The sequence below is a fragment of the Procambarus clarkii genome, chromosome 22 (assembly GCF_040958095.1).
Source record: "Procambarus clarkii isolate CNS0578487 chromosome 22, FALCON_Pclarkii_2.0, whole genome shotgun sequence".
Classification (NCBI taxonomy): domain Eukaryota; kingdom Metazoa; phylum Arthropoda; class Malacostraca; order Decapoda; family Cambaridae; genus Procambarus; species Procambarus clarkii.
Genome location: NC_091171.1, coordinates 29,057,801 through 29,079,989, shown reverse-complemented (window position 1 = coordinate 29,079,989; position 22,189 = coordinate 29,057,801). Strand labels below are relative to the sequence as shown.

At 38.8% G+C, this 22,189-nt stretch overlaps 1 protein-coding gene across 2 annotated transcripts in view; it reads left to right on the top strand.

Moving 5' to 3' along the window:
- Positions 1-1,984: 1,984 nt before the first annotated feature.
- LOC123760935 (neurotrimin) overlaps positions 1,985-22,189 on the top strand; it is a 135,138-nt gene continuing 114,933 nt past the window's right edge. The window contains exon 1 of one of the 2 annotated variants that reach the window (XM_069328770.1): positions 1,985-2,029. The gene's annotated coding sequence lies outside the window, so the exon portion shown is untranslated. Of the gene's footprint in view, positions 2,030-2,054; positions 2,340-22,189 lie in introns of those variants that run through there. The other variant, XM_069328769.1, reaches the window with a different exon arrangement.

Genomic DNA, 22,189 nt, shown 5'->3' with positions numbered 1-22,189 from the left:
TATTTGTGGACAATAAGGAAATATGTTAAGATAACTTGCGTGTCTGAAGAAGGTGCAGGAAATAATGTTGAATACGCGATTAGAAAGAATACTGAATAAGCCAATTTCAAGTTTCGAAGGAAAGAAAATTACAAATACGAAGAAATATCGTCTTTTTACTGAAAGTTATTTAGTAATGGGGTTTACTGGGACTGGAAATGATCACTATCCGACTCCACTGTACATTGTTTGCATGACAAAGCATACGGATATAGAGAGTAAACATAGACTACGATCACTGAATAAAGTTGCTTGTGTCCGTAAAAACAAGTATAAGCTTCATGTTAAATTAAGAGAACATTTGAATGAATTCTATTATTCTATTGGAACTTTGGTATTATACCAATAATACTATTGGTATTATTTTCAATTGTAAATGTATTATACAACAGTAAAATTTAACTTCTTTATCGATAACAGATTTATAAAAATAAATATAACAAAATAAAATCATAATATATATATATACACTATGTGTAGCCAGCAAGCCACATTTAAAATGAAAATGTTTGTCATTTTTAAAATAAACATAAATTACCTAGATAAAAATAGGCAATAAATACCCCTTGTAATATTTTATTTAAAAGTATGAGTTAATTATTATTTATTAACACTGTTGCTTTACACGTATATTTTGTAATTTACCCCACTGTCAACCCTCATGTTTGTCAGCCTGGTAGGGACCCACTGTGGTACCTAGTGTGTCAGCCAGGTAGGGACCCACTGTGGTACCTAGTGTGTCAGCCTGGTAGGGACCCCCTGTGGTACCTAGTGTGTCAGCCTGGTAGGGACCCACTGTGGTACCTAGTGTGTCAGCCTGGTAGGGACCCACTGTGGTACCTAGTGTGTCAGCCAGGTTGACACATTAAGTATACACATTAGGTATACACATTAAGTATACACATTACGCGTATTAAGCACAGGTAGGCACCCCCTTGTGGTACCTAATGTGCCAGCCTGGTAGGGGGTCTCCTGTGGTACCTAATGTGTCAGCCAGGTAGGGACCCCCTGTGGTACCTAATGGGTCAGCCAGGTAGGGGGCCCCCTGTGGTACCTAATGTGTCAGCCAGGTAGGGACCCCCTGTGGTACCTAATGTGCCAGCCTGGTAAGGGGTCTCCTGTGGTACCTAATGTGTCAGCCAGGTAGGGGGTCTCCTGTGGTACCTAATGTGTCAGCCAGGTAGGGGGTCTCCTGTGGTACCTAATGTGTCAGCCAGGTAGGGACCCCCTGTGGTACCTAATGTGTCAGCCTGGTAGGGGGCCCCCTGTGGTACCTAATGTGTCAGCCAGGTAGGGACCCCCTGTGGTACCTAATGTGTCAGCCAGGTAGGGACCCCCTGTGGTACCGAATGTGTCAGCCAGGTAGGGGCTTCCTGTGGTACCTAATGTGTCAGCCAGGTAGGGACCCCCTGTGGTACCTAATGTGTCAGCCAGGCAGGGACCCCCTGTGGTACCTAATGTGTCAGCCAGGCAGGGACCCCCTGTGTTACCTAATGTGTCAGCCTGGTAGGGGCTTCCTGTGGTACCTAATGTGTCAGCCAGGTAGGGACATATGAAGGGGTCTTTCAGAAATATACATTGGAAATCAAGTTCAACATTCATCGTAACTAAGAAAGCTATTCAATCACTCGTATAAGAGTCCCGCTCAATTGAACTTGTTATAGTACGTCTTCACTCAAGTTGCAAGAGTGCAATGTCACTCTACTCGCTATACAGACCAGCTCCACTCTACTCAAGTCATAGAGTGTGTAAATGATAATCATTAATCATAGGTCAGCGAGGGATGACCTAGGCGACACCTCTGAGTATTAATCATTAATCACAATGCCTCCCTCTGGCAAATCCGAGCCATGCGCTTGGCAGCTCGGTGGCAGGAGGCAGCGAGACTGCAGTACGAAAGGTTTTCCAGGTGACGGGAGAAGAGTTGCTCTCGAGTCAGTAGCCCGTCTCGCGTGGCTTCAATAGGACACGGGGGGATATAAGTAGCAAAGTCTCTGCATAATTGCGCCCACTCCCTTCTCTTGCTAACTTTGAAGTGACAGTGTTAGGAAGTTAACAATATATATTTCCATGAGTATTTCTTAAATTTTAAAGTTTATGGTTATGAACCAATTATTTTTGAAAATATCAAATGCATATCATATAGGAAATAATATATGAATTTAAGTGGTATTGATAAGTGGAAAATGCTTCTTGGATAATCGATAAGTATGATTGAAAAAAATATACTCCTTGTTTTAGTGTTGTATGAATATGTGTCATCAATACATTATGATGTATCTTTATCTCACTCCATGACTGTGAGTATATTTTTCATAGTTTAAAAGTTTAATACTTTTAATAAGAGGAATTACACACACATACACATACACACACATTATATATATATATATATATATATATATATATATATATATATATATATATATATATATATATATATATATATATATATATATAAAATTATAATATTAGTGTCATAAGTGTTAGTTTAAGGCGCCGGCCTATGGTAGATAGTTTATCACAGCAGCTTAGAGCACTAGCCTACGTTAAATACGGTTGTTTAGGCAACTAGTCTACGGTAATTAGGTTTCTACAGTAGTTTAGGGCGCCATCAATTGGCAGTTAGGGGGTAACAGTTTTAATGTTATATGTCTCACTGAATTGACAGAAATAAGACGAATAACTCAACCTGTCCTCACACTTAAATATTTTTTAACGGAAACCACTAATCTGTTAAAAATGCGACGCATTATAAAAACAATGACGCACCCTAAATGCCCCTCCCCCAAAAAAAAAATCCGTAGCCGCCAAGAAAAGGGATTCGAACCTGCAGCTCGGTAGCTGCAGGTTCGCCCCGAAACTACTAGGCCATGACATAATAAAAGTAATGAAACCTGGGGCTTCAACTGAATCCTTTCTAGTTAGGACTTCCCGAGCCAGCACTCTGATACCGATTCAGGGTGTCACTCCACGCCCTCCTGCACTCTGGCTGTGGTCTGTATGCACGAGGGAGTCAGCGTATGCTTGGGAGAGTTCCTTCAAGTGTGCTCGTTCGAATCCCTAATCGTCGCTATGCCGTGTTAGTGTTATATCTGTGTCAACACCGTAATTTTGACGTTTCTACGCATATCTGACCTGGCAAGGTTACGTGGTTCAAACGTTTCCTGGTTTGGCAAATGTAGTTTCATTTTTTTTAAGTTTTTTTGTTTGGAAAACGTTGTGATATATGACGTCCAGAACTACCAGACGTACGGGACTACTAGACGTACAGGACTACTAGACGTACAGGACTACCAGACGTACAGGACTACCAGACGTACAGGACTACCAGACGTACGGGACTACTAGACGTACAGGACTACTAGACGTACAGGACTACCAGACGTACAGGACTACCAGACGTACAGGACTACCAGACGTACAGGACTACCAGACGTACAGGACTACCAGACGTCCAGGACTACCAGACGTACGGGACTACTAGACGTACAGGACTACTAGACGTACAGGACTACCAGACGTACAGGACTACCAGACGTACAGGACTACCAGACGTACGGGACTACTAGACGTACAGGACTACTAGACGTACAGGACTACCAGACGTACAGGACTACCAGACGTACAGAACTACCAGACGTACAGAACTACCAGACGTACAGAACTACCAGACGTACAGGATTACCAGACGTACAGGACTACCAGACGTACAGGACTACCAGACGAACAGAACTACCAGACGTACAGGACTACCAGACGAACAGAACTACCAGACGTACAGGACTACCAGACGAACAGGATTACCAGACGTACAGAACGACCAGTCGTCCATAATTAAGAAATTTAGAGAAGTACCAGACCTGCTCGGCCTACTTTATGCACCTCTGCTACACTTTATGCACCTCTGCAGCACTTTATGCACCTCTGCAGCACTTTATGCACCTCTGCTACACTTTATGCACCTCTGCTACACTTTATGCACCTCTGCAGCACTTTATGCACCTCTGCAGCACTTTATGCACCTCTGCTACACTTTATGCACCTCTGCTACACTTTATGCACCTCTGCTACACTTTATGCACCTCTGCAGCACTTTATGCACCTCTGCAGCACTTTATGCACCTCTGCAGCACTTTATGCACCTCTGCTACACTTTATGCACCTCTGCTACACTTTATGCACCTCTGCTACACTTTATGCACCTCTGCAGCACTTTATGCACCTCTGCTACACTTTATACACCTCTGCAGCACTTTATGTACCTCTGCAGCACTTTATGCACCTCTGCTACACTTTATACACCTTTGCAGCACTTTATGTACCTCTGCAGCACTTTATGCACCTTTGCTACACTTTATACACCTCTGCAGCACTTTATGCACCTCTGCTACACTTTATGCACCTCTGCTGCATTTTACATTTGAACAAAATGCATCCCGTCTTCAAAAACGATAGTACCTATTGCTACTATTGAGATCAAATGTGCAAAATATGTACTGTTGTACATATTTTGTACATAGAGCCTTACCAAATGTTGTACACAGGGCCTTAGCAAATTTTGAAATGGTAACCGTTAATTTACCTTGCCCCTGAGCCTATATAAGCGCTCTATAAGGCCTATCATATATATATAATCATAGGCTTAATTTAGATAAATCTGCACACTAATTCTCTAGTTTAGTTTCTATATATCTGATTATGTTCTACGTCGTGATCTGATCCCGTCTAGTTGTTTCCTCTTTGTTCTTGAGTTGTGAGAATTCTGTTCTTGAGTTGTTCTTTCCCCCTATTCTTGAGTTGTTCTTTCCCTCTGTTTTTGATTTGTTCTTTCCCTCTGTTCTTGAGTTCTTCTTTCACTCTGTTCTTGAGTTGTGAGAACTCTGTTCTTGAGTTGTTCTTCCCCTTTGTTCTTGAGTTAAGGGCCATTAACTTGTACAGAGTGAATATCAGTCCCAATAGCATAATATCCACAATCGACTTGAGAATGGTCCAGAACGGACCGAAACGTCGTCGTCCCTTCACTTTCTAGTGTGTGGTCTGGTCAACACATTTCAGCCACGTTATTGTGACTCCTCGTCTGCAGTATAATACTGTAGTTTGAAAATATTGTTAGGGATTTATGGAACAAATTACTGGGTAACATAACCATCCCGGTATCGCTATAGATTGTTTCAAGCGTAGGTTAGACAAATTTATGAATGATTTTGAGTGGATAAATGTATGAGCGGCCTCATATTTTCTCTATGTGGCCTCTAGGTAGAAGGCCTCTAGGCCCCTCTACAGTTTCCTGTACTAACATGCTCTTATGTAACACACTAGATATAGGAGAGGTTGGACTTGCTTTGGCCTTCTTTCTCGGCGTCTCAACAAAGTTATTAGTACATATACCACCACCAATAGTTGCTATTGGTAACTTTACTATTGAGGGGATTGGTTTACAAAATACGACTTAGTATTCCACTCAGCCAATAGCCCTGTTGACCATTTTGTGGCTAACACGTTTTAATTACAATCATGTAATTCAAATCCGAACACCATTCGGGGCGGCAGTATGGTGTCACCTATAATTAACAGAGGTGTGATTATCGGGTCATATAAACGGACGCGTATATATATATATATATATATATATATATATATATATATATATATATATATATATATATATATATATATATATATATATATATATATATATATATATATAGGGCGGGGGGGGTACCACCACTGGTGCAATTATAGGGACCCACAGCCTCAGAGAAGGGAACACTTATATATATATATATATATATATATATATATATATATATATATATATATATATATATATATATATATATATATATATATATATATATATATATATATATATATAGGGGGGGGGGTACCACCACTGGTGCAATTATAGGGACCCACAGCCTCAGAGAAGGGAACACTTATATATATATATATATATATATATATATATATATGATTGCTGTGCGGGTGGGGACCATTGGGGTTTTAACATGGGGTTCATCACTGACTGAAACGTTGACATTTTTCATAAGTGTGGGTCTGGTTACTTGTTTCACCCACTTATTATTGTGACTTATTCTCTACACACACACACGGGGCCTGACGGCTGAGTAGACAGCGCTCGGCATTCGTAATTCTAGGATCCCGTAATCGGTCTCCAGCGATGGCAGAAACAAATGGGCAGAGATTATTTCACCCTGATGCACCTGTTCACGTAACAGCAAATACGTACCAGGGAGTTAATTAGCTGCTTCGGGCTGTTTCCTGGGGATCTGTGTGTGTGCGTATGTAAGAAAAATGCATGTAGTAGACTTAATAGAGGATAAATAGATTGGTTACAAAAGCGGGGTCGAAGAGCTAAATAGCCAGATTCTGCAGACACAAATAGTAAATACACACACGCTCACGCACACATACACACGCAACAATACTTATACATCACACACACACACACACACACAATATACATTCCTATACATCATACATTTACACTTGCACAATGAAACAGAACCAACGTTATTATGAGAAGAAAACGCTAGCCTAACGGTGTGACTAGCATATGGAAGGGACATGAGGACAAGGAGCTGGAATATGAGGATAATGAGCTGGAATATGAGGACAAGGAGCTGGGATATGAGGACAAGGAGCTAGGGTATGAGAAGAAGGTACTGGGATATGAGGACAAGGAGCTGAAATATGAGGATAAGAAGCTGGGATAGGAAGACAAATAAGAACCCGTTCCCCAAGCACAAATTGGACCATCAGGGACCGAACACCTACCCTGCAAGAAGCGAGAAGACAGAGTGAAAGAACAGTGCCCAATCACTTGAGCCAACGGGGATCGAACATCGACCTGCCAGAAAGCGAGGACGTCGCTGTACCGACCAATCCAAGCGGATAAACTGATTCAAAGAGAAACTCACGGTAAAAAATTCCATCACGTGACGCATAAATTGCTTGTGGCATCAACTCTTGTGTTGACGAAGTCTGTGGCTCACCTCTGAACTGTTGTTCAAGTTAGGAGTGCTTGTTGTCCCACGTGTTCTTGTTATATGAGGTTCTATGTCAATTTATGCTCTACCTTCATCCTGTATATTCTGTATATTCTATTCTTCTCTAGAAGATTTCCTTGGGGGGCGTAGGGTGTAAGAATTTACCCAAAACTATATTTGTTGTGAATAGCAAATATAAATTTTATATATATATATATGTATATATATATATATATATATATATATATATATATATATATATATATATATATATATATATATATATATATATATATATATATTTATATTTATATATATTAGTATATTTTGGTAGCAGTCTTTCCTGTAGACATATATTATTAAATATGACCGAAAAAGTAAGATTAATGACTCGCAGATGTCATGCCGCCTGCTATCGCAGAATCTATCGATGATTTCTGTGTTTTCTGTTACGATTTCTCTGGTGATGGTATGGTTATGAGAAGAGATTATGTGTTCCTAAGAATTTGTGTAAATTAAGTCTTTGAAAATGTAATACGAATTACGAAACGCGTTCAGGCGTCAGACAATAAAAAAATGAATTTCGGAGAATTGTTATTTTTACATGAACATGAATTGTTATTCATGTTCATGTCGACTAAGAGCAAAAAGCCTTAGTCGACATGAACATCGAGCAAAAAGTCTTAGTCGACATGAACATGAAACCGGCCATATACTGCAGGTATGTTGACGACATTTTTACACAGGTACCTGATGTCAGACATCTGCAAGAGTTGAAGGAGGCATTTGAGCGGAGTTCCGTGCTGCGTTTCACTTACGAGATGGAAAAGGATGGGAAGCTGCCCTTTCTAGATGTAACAGTCATGGAAAAGAACGGAGGCTTCCACACTGCAGTCTACACTAAGGAAACGAACATAGGAATGTAGCCTAAATGCCAAAAGCGACTGCCCAGATAGGTACAAGAGGAGTGTTGTTAACGCATATGTCGACCGTGCTCTCAGCTACAGCTCAGAATGGAAGCAAGTCGACGAAGAACTCTGTAGGGTAAGGCAGGTCCTAGTCAACAACGGCTTCTCCAATGGTTTCGTCGAAGACATCATAAGAAGGAAAGTGAAACGCCATGCAACCTCTGAAGAGACAACCAACACAACACCTATACCCCCTATTAGACTATTTTACAGGAACTTCTTTTCCACAGCTCACAAAACGGAGGAAAGGGTCCTGAAAGATATTGTTAATAGAAACGTTATCCCTACAGACAAAAGTCAGAGGATACAACTGACGATTAATATAAAACCAGAAAAACGGCCAGCCTACTTATGAGAAACTCTCCAGACACAAAGCAGAACGCTTTAAAAGAGACCAACGTCGTCTATGCCTTCAAATGCCCACTTGGGGACTGTAAGCTCCAAAAAACCCAGTATATAGGCAAGACAACATCTCTTTCTAGGCGTTTAACGATGCATAAGCAACAGGGCTCCATTAAGGAACATATAATCTCTTCCCACAACCAAACCATCGCCAGAGAAATCCTAGTAAACAACACAGAAATCATCGATAGATACAGCGATAGCAGGCGGCTTGACGTTTGCGAGGCACTGCACATTTAGAAGTCAACACCAGCAATCAACAGCCAGTTAATGCACAACTATATTCTACCCACCTCAAGACTCCGCTCCAATATAGAAGCATCAAGAAATATGGACCAATAGGCTTTCTACAATCACTTCCTTTTCAATACCCATTGTTTCGTGTTCTGTCTTGTGTTGATGAAATTAATACCCTATTAAATACCACCTCACCTCATCCACCTCACTCAAATGTAGATATAAACAAATCGGAGATATGTAAGTTCTTTTCAGTTGTGTATGTGTAAAGTCTTTGAAAATGTAATAAGTTTTACGAAACGCGCTCAAGTGTCGCGTCAGACTAGAAATAAAAATGAATTTTGGAGAATTGATTTTTGAATTACCTCCAACAGTGAAAAGAAATGTACGAAAATTTGAGAAAATTCGTGTTAGAATTATTAATCTTACTTTTTCGGTCATATTTAATAATATATGTCTACAGGAAAGACTGCTACCAAAATATACTAATATATATATATATATATATATATATATATATATATATATATATATATATATATATATATATATATATATATATATATTGCCACTTCTTTAAAAGGATCATGTATTGAGCCCAAACAAACAAACACTTGCATTTGTTTTGAAGCAAACAATCAAATTCATTTGTAGGCCATTCAAATCTTGCGTTATTTTAATTAAGTTTAACAACCATTCGTCTAAGCATTGTTATCATCCAATAATCAATAGATGTCTTGTATAAAAGAGCAACGTGACCCAGAGACCTTTAGCGGCAGGAGGCAGGAACTAGGATCACCTGTTGGCGATGAGCCACAATAACGTGGCTAAAGTAAGTTGACCAGACCACACACTAGAAGGTGAAGGGACGACGTCGTTTCGATCCTTCCTGGATCATTCTCAAGTCAAGTCAACGAAACGTCGTCGTCCCTTCACCTTCTAGTGTCTGATCTGGTCAACTATGATCACCTGCCTCCACTGATCTTGTAAGTCCCGGATGTGACGGTGCTCGCGTACGTTGACGGCTGATGACACTTAATGGAAGAGTTTGATGCTGATGGTGTGAGCCGCACTGTAAGGGTTAGGAGGTGCTGGTGGGCCGAACACGCAGCGCAAAAGTTATACAATTATGACCCCCAATTACACAACACTAATTACTTAATTCATTCAGCAACACAACGAGGCCATCAGCCGGGAACACAAATTGAGTGATGGTTACCAGTTATTGGCCCTTATAGGCAACTAATACAATAATGAAAGAACTTTATTGTTCCCTGAGAGCAGAGTACTAATGTTTCAGTGTTCATTGCTTCTACCTTGGGCTGGATGGTAGAGCGACGGTCTCGCTTTACGCAGGTCGGCGTTCAATCCCCGACCGTCCAAGTGGTTGGGCACCATTCATTTTCCCCCGTCCCATCCCATATCCTTATCCTGATCTCTTCCAGGTGCTATGTAGTTGTAATGGCTTGGCACTTTCGCCTGATAGTTCCCTTCCCTTCATTGCTTCTAGATAATACCAACACTGCAACAATTGGTTTTTGTTCCAGTATAGTTGTTGTCCTATAAGTATGGTTGTGTTTCAATGTATAGAAAAATAGCTATATATTCCTCTCAAACTATGCCTTGTAGAACTGAATAAAGCATCTTAGAAGAAGTCTTCTTGAAGGTACTTGAAGGTTGGCGACTTATTAAACAGTGTGACACAGCTCTTGATAAGGAGTCAGCAGCTTACAGGCGCCTTCAAGACGTCTTTTCTAAACCGTCTTAAGTGCAAATGAAAGCAACGTGTGAGAGGGAAATAATAGCCATGTTCTATACCTTGGAGGACATAAACATCCGGAACAATAACACTTAATACCCAAGAACAAAACCTGTGTTCCAGGAACACTACCAGGAACACAAACAGTGCACGAGGACAGCGCAGGGTTAGCAAGTACAAGGCGGAGGAATGGTGCCCAACCACAGGGACCATTAGGGATCGAACGCCGACCTACAAACCCCGAGGTCGTCTCGGTTCTGACCAGATCCAGTGGTTGAACTTCTGATAATTCCTAGTATTCATATAGCTAAACAATATATTAAAATACTGTGAAATAAAGTTTCAATTAAAAATAACTATTAAAGACATATGAGGGTGGTAGGAGAAGACAACATGCAGGTGATTGATTGATCTCTACAAGGCTGCCCCCGGGTGCTTCATATTCTTTTCTTCATGGCTAAGGGTCCGTACAAACACATCTATAGAGGCACCCTTTATACATATTATATATATATGCTATGGGGTTACCCAGCTGCGTTCGGGTCTCTCCCCCCCCCCCTCCCTTCCGTTATCCCCCATCCTCCTATCTGTTCCCTTCTCTCCCAGTCTCCGTCCTTGTTTATCTCTGTTTACCCCCTTGCCTATCCTCCCCCTTTTCCTCTCACTCATTCCCTACCCTCTCCACACTATTTCCCAATCTCCCATTCCATCGCCTCCTCCTTCCCCCACTCCGTCTGTCTCCTCTGCTTTCACTCTAACCGTTCATCTATTTTAATAAATAAATATATGGACTCTGTCAGCCATGTTTCACTAATTACGCGGCGGTGGAAATCACTTTTGGGTCCGTCCTCCTTGTAATAAGAACCAATAAGAATGACCCCAACTAATCTATGTCTGTCCCGTACTCTAGACCACTCACCCTGCAAAGTTGGGTGAGGCTAGCCCAAGCATCTAGCCTTCAACCTTGGACAGACAGACCAATTCTCTCACATAAATGTACTAGCATGATACCCGGCTGTGTGGTCGGGTCTCTCGACCCGTCCCTCACTTCTCTCCTAATCTCTCCTTTCTCATCTCTCCTTCACTCTCCCCCCTCTCTTCCCATCTTTCCCCCTCTCCAATTTTTTCCCCTTTCACTCTCCCCCCTCCCTCTCTATCCGTCTCCCCCGCCCGCTCAACCTTTCTCCGCCCCCCCCCCACACACTTCTTGCTCGTCTCCTTTCCTCTTTTCTCACGTTCCATCTACCCTCCCCTTCTATTGTCCTTCCTTCTCTATCCTTATCTCTGTCGTTCTGTGCGTGCCTATGTCGGTCTGTGTGTGTTGTTGTGTGTAGGTCTCTGTTTCTGTGTCTTTGTGACTATCTTTCTGTCTCTTGATATGTCTCTATCTCTTTCTCATTATGTCTGTCTCTTTATTTTCGCTGACTCTCTTTCTGTCTCTATTATAAATCATATAATAGTCTACCATTGGCGTGTGGATGGTCTACCGGTAGGGGGAGCCTAGCGGAGCTTAAGAAAGCCTTCGTTGCTGTGGGAGGTTCATCTGTTTTATGCTACTATGGCCAAAGTACGAATAGCAGAACATTTATGTTAATTTTGCACGAAATCAGTGAAGTAGGGTGAATATTATTGTTAGAAAACAATTTTATATGAAAATTTATGTTTTATATATGTTTAGTCGGGTGTTTCTGGCGGGCATTGGTCAAAAAACCGTCGTGGGGGTCAAACTGTGACCCCTGGCATGATTGTTATATCTTGAATTCTGGCGACCCGGACCCAGTCGATGTCCGAAATTGACCTCTCTCTCAGGTCATGGAAGTATTCATGTGCCTTCGCGCTGTTTGCCAGCCGGTCGTCCTGGGCGAGGAACTAACTTTGTGGATGTGCGCTGGACTCTTAGATATAAATTATGGGCCACAGTGACCCAGGAAAGCCAAACATGTTCAGAATTGCTGCCGCTTGTTACTACCGGATGACCAAAACTGGAATTCATATCAGAGAAGCTGGATGCTGTATATTTGATGTTGTTAGCTGGCCAGCACAATGATGACAGTGAGAGTGGGAGGATGAGTGAGTGGCTGGAGGGAGAGAAGGAGAGGGGGGGGGGGAGGGGGGAAGAGGAGACGGGTGAGGAGGGGGAAGAGGCGTGAGGGTAGATGTGATTTGGAAAGAGGGCAGAGAAGGGTAAGGTCAGAAGTGAGACCCGGGCCTTGCTTCACCTTCACCTCCTCTCTGGCTATCTATCCCGCAGCCACCAAAATTTGTAACCTTATGGGCTATTCATGCCCGTGCCACCACTTGGGTCGCGTAACTCTATCACTCATCTTTTAATTATTTGAGTTCTGCCTTTGATAATGTTGATAAGGGTCAGCAAACGCATCTCTTAGCATTAGACCATAATAAAATTGTAACATAAACTTTTGAGTCAAATTTTCTACGTTCTTCTAAAATGAAGAAAAAAGATCCTAAAAATAGAGAAGATTCGTGGTAGAATCATTGATCTCAATCTTTCTGTCATATTCAATAAAATGTCTACAGGAAAGACTTTTTAATAGCATATATATATATATATATATATATATATATATATATATATATATATATATATATATATATATATATATATATATATATATATATATATATATATATATATATATATATATATATACATACATACATATATACATACATATATATAATCACGAAAATCCGAGCATCTGCTGTGCGCCTTAAGTCCCAGCAGGAGAGCAGTGAATATGGTTACGTCTCCCTGAAGTGTGATGATGGGGTCTTAATCGTCGCAGTCAGTGAATCTTATGTTCCTTCACTATCTGTTTCGGATGCCGGATTTCCCCTCAGATACAATTTCATAAGTTGAATTTTCCCTTTAGGCGCTGCTTTGCATACCGGATTTTCCCCTTAGGAGCTTTTTCGTATGTCAGATTTCCTTTCAGACGTTGTTTGGCCCAACCACTTGGGCTGGACGGCAGAACGACGGTCTCGCTTCTTGCAGGTCGGCGTTCAATACCCGATCGTTCAAGTGGCTGGGCACAATTCCTTACCCCCGTCCCATCCCAAATCCTTATCCTGACCCCTTCCAGGTACTATATAGTCGTAATGGCTTGGCGCTTTACATTACAATTTCACTCCTCTCTCAGACGTTGCTTTAGATACAAGTTTTGTCATAAGACCATTTTCCCTAAACGATGGATTTCCACCAGCATCTAGGCAGTAATTGCGCTGTAATTCTGAACCATTTCTAGACGTAAATATTGCTATCCTAGACGAAATATTAGCAACATGTAAGTCTGAAATAGTCCACATATGTATATATATGTATATATATATATATATATATATATATATATATATATATATATATATATATATATATATATATATATATATATATATATATGTCGTACCTAGTAGCCAGAACTCACTTCTCAGCCTACTATTCAAGGCCCGATTTGCCTAATAAGCCAAGTTTTCCTGAATTAATATATTTACTATAATTTTTTTCTTATGAAATGATAAAGCAACCCTTTTCTCTATGTATGAGGTCAATTTTTTTTTATTGGAGTTAAAATTAACGTAGATATATGACCGAACCTAACCAACCCTACCTAACCTAACCTAACCTATCTCTATAGGTTAGGTTAGGTTAGGTAGCCGAAAAAGTTAGGTTAGGTTAGGTTAGGTAGGTTAGGTAGTCGAAAAGCAATTAATTCATGAAAACTTGGCTTATTAGGCAAATCGGGCCTTGCATAGTAGGCTCAGAAGTGAGTTCTGGCTACTAGGTACGACATATATATATATATATATATATATATATATATATATATATATATATATATATATATATATATATATATATATATATATATATATATATATATATATATATATATATATATATTCTAGAATAGGCCTAGGAACGGTTTGTTTTGAATATTGCACTGTTTTCACAGACCCTCCTCAATACCATTGTGCAAAACTTGTATTTCTATATGCAACATAGAATCCATTAGAACTGTTATTCCTGAAAAATAGATTAAGATATTCATTTGGATTTGTTCATTCAGAGGATGATTTAAGACCCAGGACAGGATTTAAACAAATATATATGATACATTAGGGGTTTAAACTTATGTGATCGGCTTTGAACGTTGTCACTGGTACTAGTACAAACCCCATATACACAGCCGAGGTCAATATAGAAAGTCGAAAGCGTCTGGTCTTCCATTCTCCGGTCTGCACACTATCGTCGGGCAGAAATATTACTATTTAACTATGGCTACTAATACTATTTAACTATGGCTACTATTACTATTTAACTATGGCAAATATTAATATTTACTATGGCAAATATTACTAATTACTAAGGCAACTATTAACTATTACTATTTAACTATGACAAATATTAATATTTACTATGGCAAATATTACTAATTACTAAGGCAACTATTAACTATTACTATTTAACTATGACAAATATTAATATTTACTATGGCAAATATTACTAATTACTAAGGCAACTATTAACTATTACTATTTAACTATGACAAATATAAATATTTACTATGGCAAATATTACTAATTACTAAGGCAACTATTAACTATTACTATTTAACTATGGCAAACTTGAATTAAATTTTCATGAGTGAAAGATAGTCTTAATTGATCTCTGCTATGACGAGAAATATTGACAAGTGATGCTTCAATATTACTGCTTATTGTTACCTCTTTTTCTTCACTTTCACTTCTCTTTCTTCTCGTATTTCTTCTTGGTCTATTCATCTTATTTCTTCCTTCCTGGTCTCTTCTTCTTCATCATCTTCTTTTTCTTCTTTATTTTCTTATTCTTCCATATATATAAACTGGAATTGTTATATATATATATATATATATATATATATATATATATATATATATATATATATATATATATATATATGTATATATATATATATATATATATATATATATATATATATATATATATATATATATATATATATATATATATATATATATAATTATTTGTTCCAAATATGTTCGAGAAAAAAAAGAATTTCCATTGTTCCATTGTTTGATATCATGTAATGATATCAGGGAGGGTAATGATATCAGGCTTCCGCCCTCTCATCACAGTGGCTTACTCCATATATCATACGTGTTTCTTTACTGGTCGTCTGGCACTTTGATATCAGCAACTTTACCTGCTCCTGTGGTATGTGAATATCAGCAACTTTAACTGGTCCTGTTTTTCGTTGATATCACCTGCTTCAATTGGTCTTGTGGTACGTTGATATCATCTACTTTATTGGTTGTCCGGCGCTTTGATGTCTAATATTTTTTTTGCTATCTAAAACTTTTACATCAGTATTAACCATTTTCTATTTCCATGATACTGTGCTATCAGCTATTTTAACAACCTCATGGTACTTTGAAATGGTCTATTCCCTTGGTTATCTAGTACTTTGGCCTCAACTATCCTCCAGGTTCTATGGTACAGTGATGATACTATAGGTACCATAGAGATATTTCTATGGAACTATAGGTACCATTGAGGTATTTCTATGGTTCAATATCTTCTCTATTAAATCCTCTAATACTTTATCGAAATTATGGTTAAATTTGACGGTATATTTGTTCAATACCACGTGCTAAGACCTTTTTTATTTACTCATTAATAATTTAGCCCTAATTCCTTAATAATTTAGACCTAATTCCTTAATAATTTAGACCTAAGTCATTAATAATTTAGACGTAAATCATTAATAATTTAGACCTAAATCATTAATAATTTAGACGTAAATCATTAATAATTTAGACCTAAATCATTAATAATTTAGACCTTAATTATTACGTTTATGAGTCACGTAAGGCGAGATACGTTTCGTTCGCTATCTTTCACCAGTATGATATCCACTCTCCCATCACGTACACCCAAAGCCATCACACCCAGTACAAAGCCATTTTTTTGTTACGTTGTATCATTGCTGCAAGTTACGTTACATTAATAACATTTTCCTGCACCGTAGTATAGAGTACGGATAATTTAAGAAGTCAACAGGCTAATATAGGTTATCATATCCCCATAAAATAATGTCTGATATCTCCAGCCTCGACTGTCAGGTCATGGTGTGCCCCCCCCCCACGGGGGGAGAAGTGATAGTGGCAGCCGCCTGCCTTTTCGAATTTACCTCATCTGGTCTACTTAATTACATCTCTGTCACTGATGAAAATTTCGAGGGTGCGTGGGAGGGAGGGAGGGTAGGGGAGGTGGAGGGAGGGAGAGAGAGAGAGAGAGAGAGAGAGAGAGAGAGAGAGAGAGAGAGAGAGAGAGAGAGAGAGAGAGAGAGAGAGAGAGAGAGAGAGAGAGAGAGAGAGAGAGAGAGAGAGAGAGAGTGAGAGAGAGAGAGAGAGAGAGAGAGAGAGAGAGAGAGAGAGAGAGAGAGAGAGAGAGAGAGAGAGAGAGAGAGAGAGAGAGAGAGAGAGAGAGAGAGAGAGAGAGAGAGAGAGAGAGAGAGAGAGAGAGAGAGAGAGAGAGAGAGAGAGAGAGAGAGAGAGAGAGAGAGAGAGAGAGAGAGAGAGAGAGAGAATTTCATATACAGAACACGATGAAAGATATGAGACATTGTTTAGCATTTATTCTTTCTAATTATAAAATACTGGCCCATGCTTTAGATATATTAAAACCAAGACTTGAAGTTATATATAATGGCTGAAGATGATCCTCTCAGTATATTCTAAGACTCTTTTTTTAAATATATGGATAAGATGTTTACTAAACGCTAACCAAAACTGAAGGCAATGTTATGTTGGGCTTTAAACTAAAATATATTATCATATGTTATGAAAGTCTGAAAGGTATTGCAAATCTTCAGTCAACAGGGTATTACAAATATGTCATCTGTCTGGGTGGGTATTGCAGGTAAGTCAAAGGGTATCGCAAGTAATATAACTATGGCAGGGGGAAGAGGTATTGTAATTAAGAGAGGTGTCTGAGTGGATAAAGCTCTCATATGTCAAAGAGGTTAATAAAGCTGTCAAGTGCCGAATAGATCAATTAAGCTGTCATATGTCAAAGAGCTCAAAAAAGCTGTCATATGTCAAAGAGGTCAATAAAGCTATCATATGTCAAATAGGTCAATTAAACTGTCATATGTCAAAGAGCTCAATAAATCTGTCATGTCAATGAGCTCAGTAAAGCTGTCATATGTCAAAGAGCTCAGTAAAGCTGTCATATATGAAAGACCTCAATAAATCTGTCATGTCAATGAGCTCAATAAAACTGTCATATGTCCAAGAGGTCAATAAAGCTGTCATATGTCATAGAGGTGATCAAAAAAGAGATACTCAAATGTCAGAAAGGAATCATATAAAGGATTAGTGAAATGTCACAAGAGATTATTGAGAGTAAGTAAGATATTCATGAGTGGTTTAGTTCAAGTACGCCAAGGATCAAAGAACTTTCTCAAGAAAGCTTAATATCTGGTATTGACTGCATTGCAACAATTCAGGTGTCAGAGTTCATTGCAAGGTGAATGTCAGTGAGGCTTATTAAGAGTTACTCAGATGTAAGTGGAATTATCGCATGCTGGCAGGCACAAGGAGTAGGCATGCTTATAAAATAAGGTGGATTTGGGTTGTTAAATAGGCAATCCATGGAGGCTGGGGAGCAGGCAGCTGGTTTCATGTGCTGAGGTAGGTAAGGCAGGTGGTCTGAGGTGTTGACTGTGGCGAGGCAGCTGGGGCAGGGTGCTGACTGTGTCAAGACAGCTGGAGCAGGGTGCTGACTGTGTCAAGACAGCTGGAGCAGGGTGCTGACTGTGTCAAGACAGCTGGAGCAGGGGAGTGGGGATTGAGAAGCAATTGATCCAGGACGACTGGGGCCAAAATAGTTGCTTGAGCGAGTGGAGTGGGCCAGAAGATCGACCAACCAACATGCAACATAATTTACACATTTTAACAACATTATGTACATGTTGTAACTACATAATGTGCATGTTGTAACAACATTATGTACATGTTGTAACAACGTTATGTACAAGTTATAACAACATTATGTACACGTTGTAACAACATTATGTACACGTTGTAACAACATTATATACATGTTGTAACAACGTAATGCACACATAGCAACATTATGTGCACTAACTACCTGTTGGAGATTCCAAGCATCAATATATACGTATCCTGGTCTCTAAACAGGCCTCATGCTCAGTTCAGAACCAGGCTGATCGATGCAGCTGCTCACTGCCTGATGTATGAGTTAATCAGGAATTAGCTCAGGAATCATCCTAGTTGATCAGGAATCTTTTGAAGGAGCTTGTCGAGTTCTCTTTTGAACATTGTGATAGTCCGGCCAGTTATGCCCCGAATGTGTAGGGAAGTGTTGACAAGTTTTTGGCCTTTGATGTTGATCATGTTCCCTCTAAGCGTGCCTAGTGCAGCTCTACTTTTCAGAGGGGCTATTATGCACATCCTGCAATGACTTCTGGTCTCATGTGGTGTCATTTCTGTGTGTAGATTTGGAACCAGTACTCCTAATATTTTCGAAATGTAAATTATTTTGTATCTCTCCCGCCTGCACTCTAGGGAATAAAGATCTTTTTTTTTAGGCGGTCCCAAAAATTTAGATGTATTATTAATTGGATTCAAGCTGTGAAAATTCTTCGCACGCTCTCCACATCAGGAATTTTTGCAGCTTTGAATGGAGCTGTTAGTGTGCAACAATATTCCACACAAGAAAGCACTCTTCAGCCTTAAAAAGTATCATCATTGGAGTGTCATCTCTTGTTCGGAAGGTTATTGATGTTATCCAACCTGTCATTTTTCTTGCAATTGTCACAGCAACTTTGTTGCGTTTTTGCGTTGTAACAACTTATTATTATTCTTAAAATATTGTGGTTCTGTTGTGTGTTTATTTGAGAGTTATGAGAACAATGTCAGTCGCCTTTTTCCTTATTTCTCGAAGAGAGATTGAGAGAGAAAGAGAAAAGAGAGATAGTTAAACAAGAGAGACAAGAGAGAAAACAAAGGATGCAGATGCATGGAAAACGTCAACACTACAGTGAATTTTTAATTTTGCCTTGTCCGTCACATTTTGAACGGATTATTCGACTCTGTTAACAATTCGACCTATTAGACGAGGGGACAAGTTGACCAATTAACACATTACTAAAATTAATTATTATTATTATATCTTTCATTCGTTTCAGGTTTCATACCCGACCACAGATTCTATATAAAGTTTACATTAAAAAACTTTATTGCTAACCTAAAAAATAAATAAGTTTCTGGTTCCCAGAAATGCTCCTGGCGAAGTATTTATGAGAGTGAGGTGAAAATACAGTGGGAGGGTCTCACGTCACTTTCTCATTACGCTCATATTTTCAACATGTTCCTTTATCATTATCTTCTCATTTTCGATTACTAATATATTCTCCTCGTGCTCCCTTGCCCTCATGTTCTTTTCATGTCCCAATATTCTCATATTCTCCTGTTCCATTACTTATATATATAAATATATATATATATATATATATATATATATATATATATATATATATATATATATATATATATATATATATATATATATATATATATATATATATGTCGTACCTAGTAGCCAGAACGCCCTTCTCAGCCTACTATGCAAGGCCCGATTTGCCTAATAAGCCAAGTTTTCCTGAATAAATATATTTTCTCTAATTTTTTTATGAAATGATAAAGCTACCCATTTCATTATGTATGAGGTTAATTATTTTTTCTTGGAGTTAAAATTAACGTAGATATATGACCGAACCTAACCAACCCTACGTAACCTAACCTAACCTATCTTTATAGGTTAGGTTAGGTTAGGTAGCAGAAAAAGTTAGGTCAGGTTAGGTAGGTTAGGTAGTCGAAAAACAATTAATTCATGAAAACTTGGCTTATTAGGCAAATCGGGCCTTGCATAGTAGGCTGAGAAGTGAGTTCTGTTTACTAGGTACGACATATATATATATATATATATATATATATATATATATATATATATATATATATATATATATATATATATATATGTCGTACCTAGTAGCCAGAACACACTTCTCAGCCTACTATGCAAGGCCCGATTTGCCTAATAAGCCAAGTTTTCATGAATTAATATATTTTCTCTATTTTTTTTCTTATGAAATGATAAAGCTACCCATTTCATTATGTATGAGGTCAATTTTTTTTTATTGGAGTTAAAATTAACGTAGATATATGACCGAACCTAACCAACCCTACCTAACCTAACCTAACCTATCTTTATAGGTTGGGTTAGGTTAGGTAGCCGAAAAACTAAGGTTAGGTTAGGTTAGGTGGGTTAGGTAGTCGAAAAACAATTAATTCATGAAAACTTGGCTTATTAGGCAAATCGGGCCTTGCATAGTAGGCTGAGAAGTGCGTTCTGGCTACTAGGTACGACATATATATATATATATATATATATATATATATATATATATATATATATATATATATATATATATATATATATATATATATATATATTATTAAATATGACCGAAAAAGTAAGATTAATAATTCTAACACGAATTTTCTCTATCTTTCTTAAGTTTCTTTTCACTGTTGATGGTAATTCAAAGATCAATTCTCCAAAATTCATTTTTATTTCTAGTCTGACGCGACACTTGAGCGCGTTTCGTAAAACTTATTATATTTTCAAAGACTTTGGTTTACAAACACACAACTGAAACTGAATAGAGCTTACACATCTTTCTAGTTTATATCTACATTTGGGTGAGGTGGATGAGGTGAAACCAAACTTTCAACAATGGGTATTGAATGGGTATTAAATTCAAACACAAGACAGAACACGAAACTATGGGTATTGAATGGTTATTAAATTCAAACACAACACAGAACACGAAACAATGGGTATTAAATGGAAGTAATTGTAGAAAGCCTTTTGGTCCATATTTCTTGATGCTGCTATATTGGAGCGGAGTCTTGAAGTAGGTAGAATATAGTTGTACATTAATTGGCTGTTGATTGCTGGTGTTGACTTCTTGATGTGTAGTGCCTCGGAGACGTCAAGCCGCCTGCAATCCCTGTATCTATCGATGATTTCTGTGTTGTTTGCTAAGATTTCTCTGGTGATGGTTTGTTTGTGGGAAGAGATTATATGTTCCTTAATGGAGCCCTTTTGCTTATGCATCGTTAAACGCCTGGAAAGAGATGTTGTTGTCTTGCCTATATACTGTTTTTTTTTTAGGCTTACAGTCCCCAAGAGGGCATTTGAAGGCATAGACGACGTTGGTCTCATTTAAAGCGTTCTGGTTTGTGTCTGGAGAGTTTCTCATGAGTAGGCTGGCCGTTTTTCTGGTTTTATAGTAAATCGTCAGTTGTATCTTCTGATTTTTGTCTGTAGGGATAACGTTTCTACTGACAATATCTTTCAGGACCCTTTCCTCCGTTTTATGGGCTGTGGAAAAGAAGTTCCTGTAAAATAGTCTAATAGGGGGTATAGGTGTTGTGTTAGTTGTCTCTTCAGAGGTTGCATGGCGTTTCACTTTCCTTCTTATGATGTCTTCCACGAAACTATTGGCGAAGCCGTTGTTGACTAGGACCTGCCTTACCCTACAGAGTTCTTCGTCGACTTGCTTCCATTCTGAGCTGTGGCTGAGGGCACGGTCGACATAAGCATTAACAACACTCCTCTTGTACCCGACCGGGCAGTCACTGTTGGCATTCAGGCA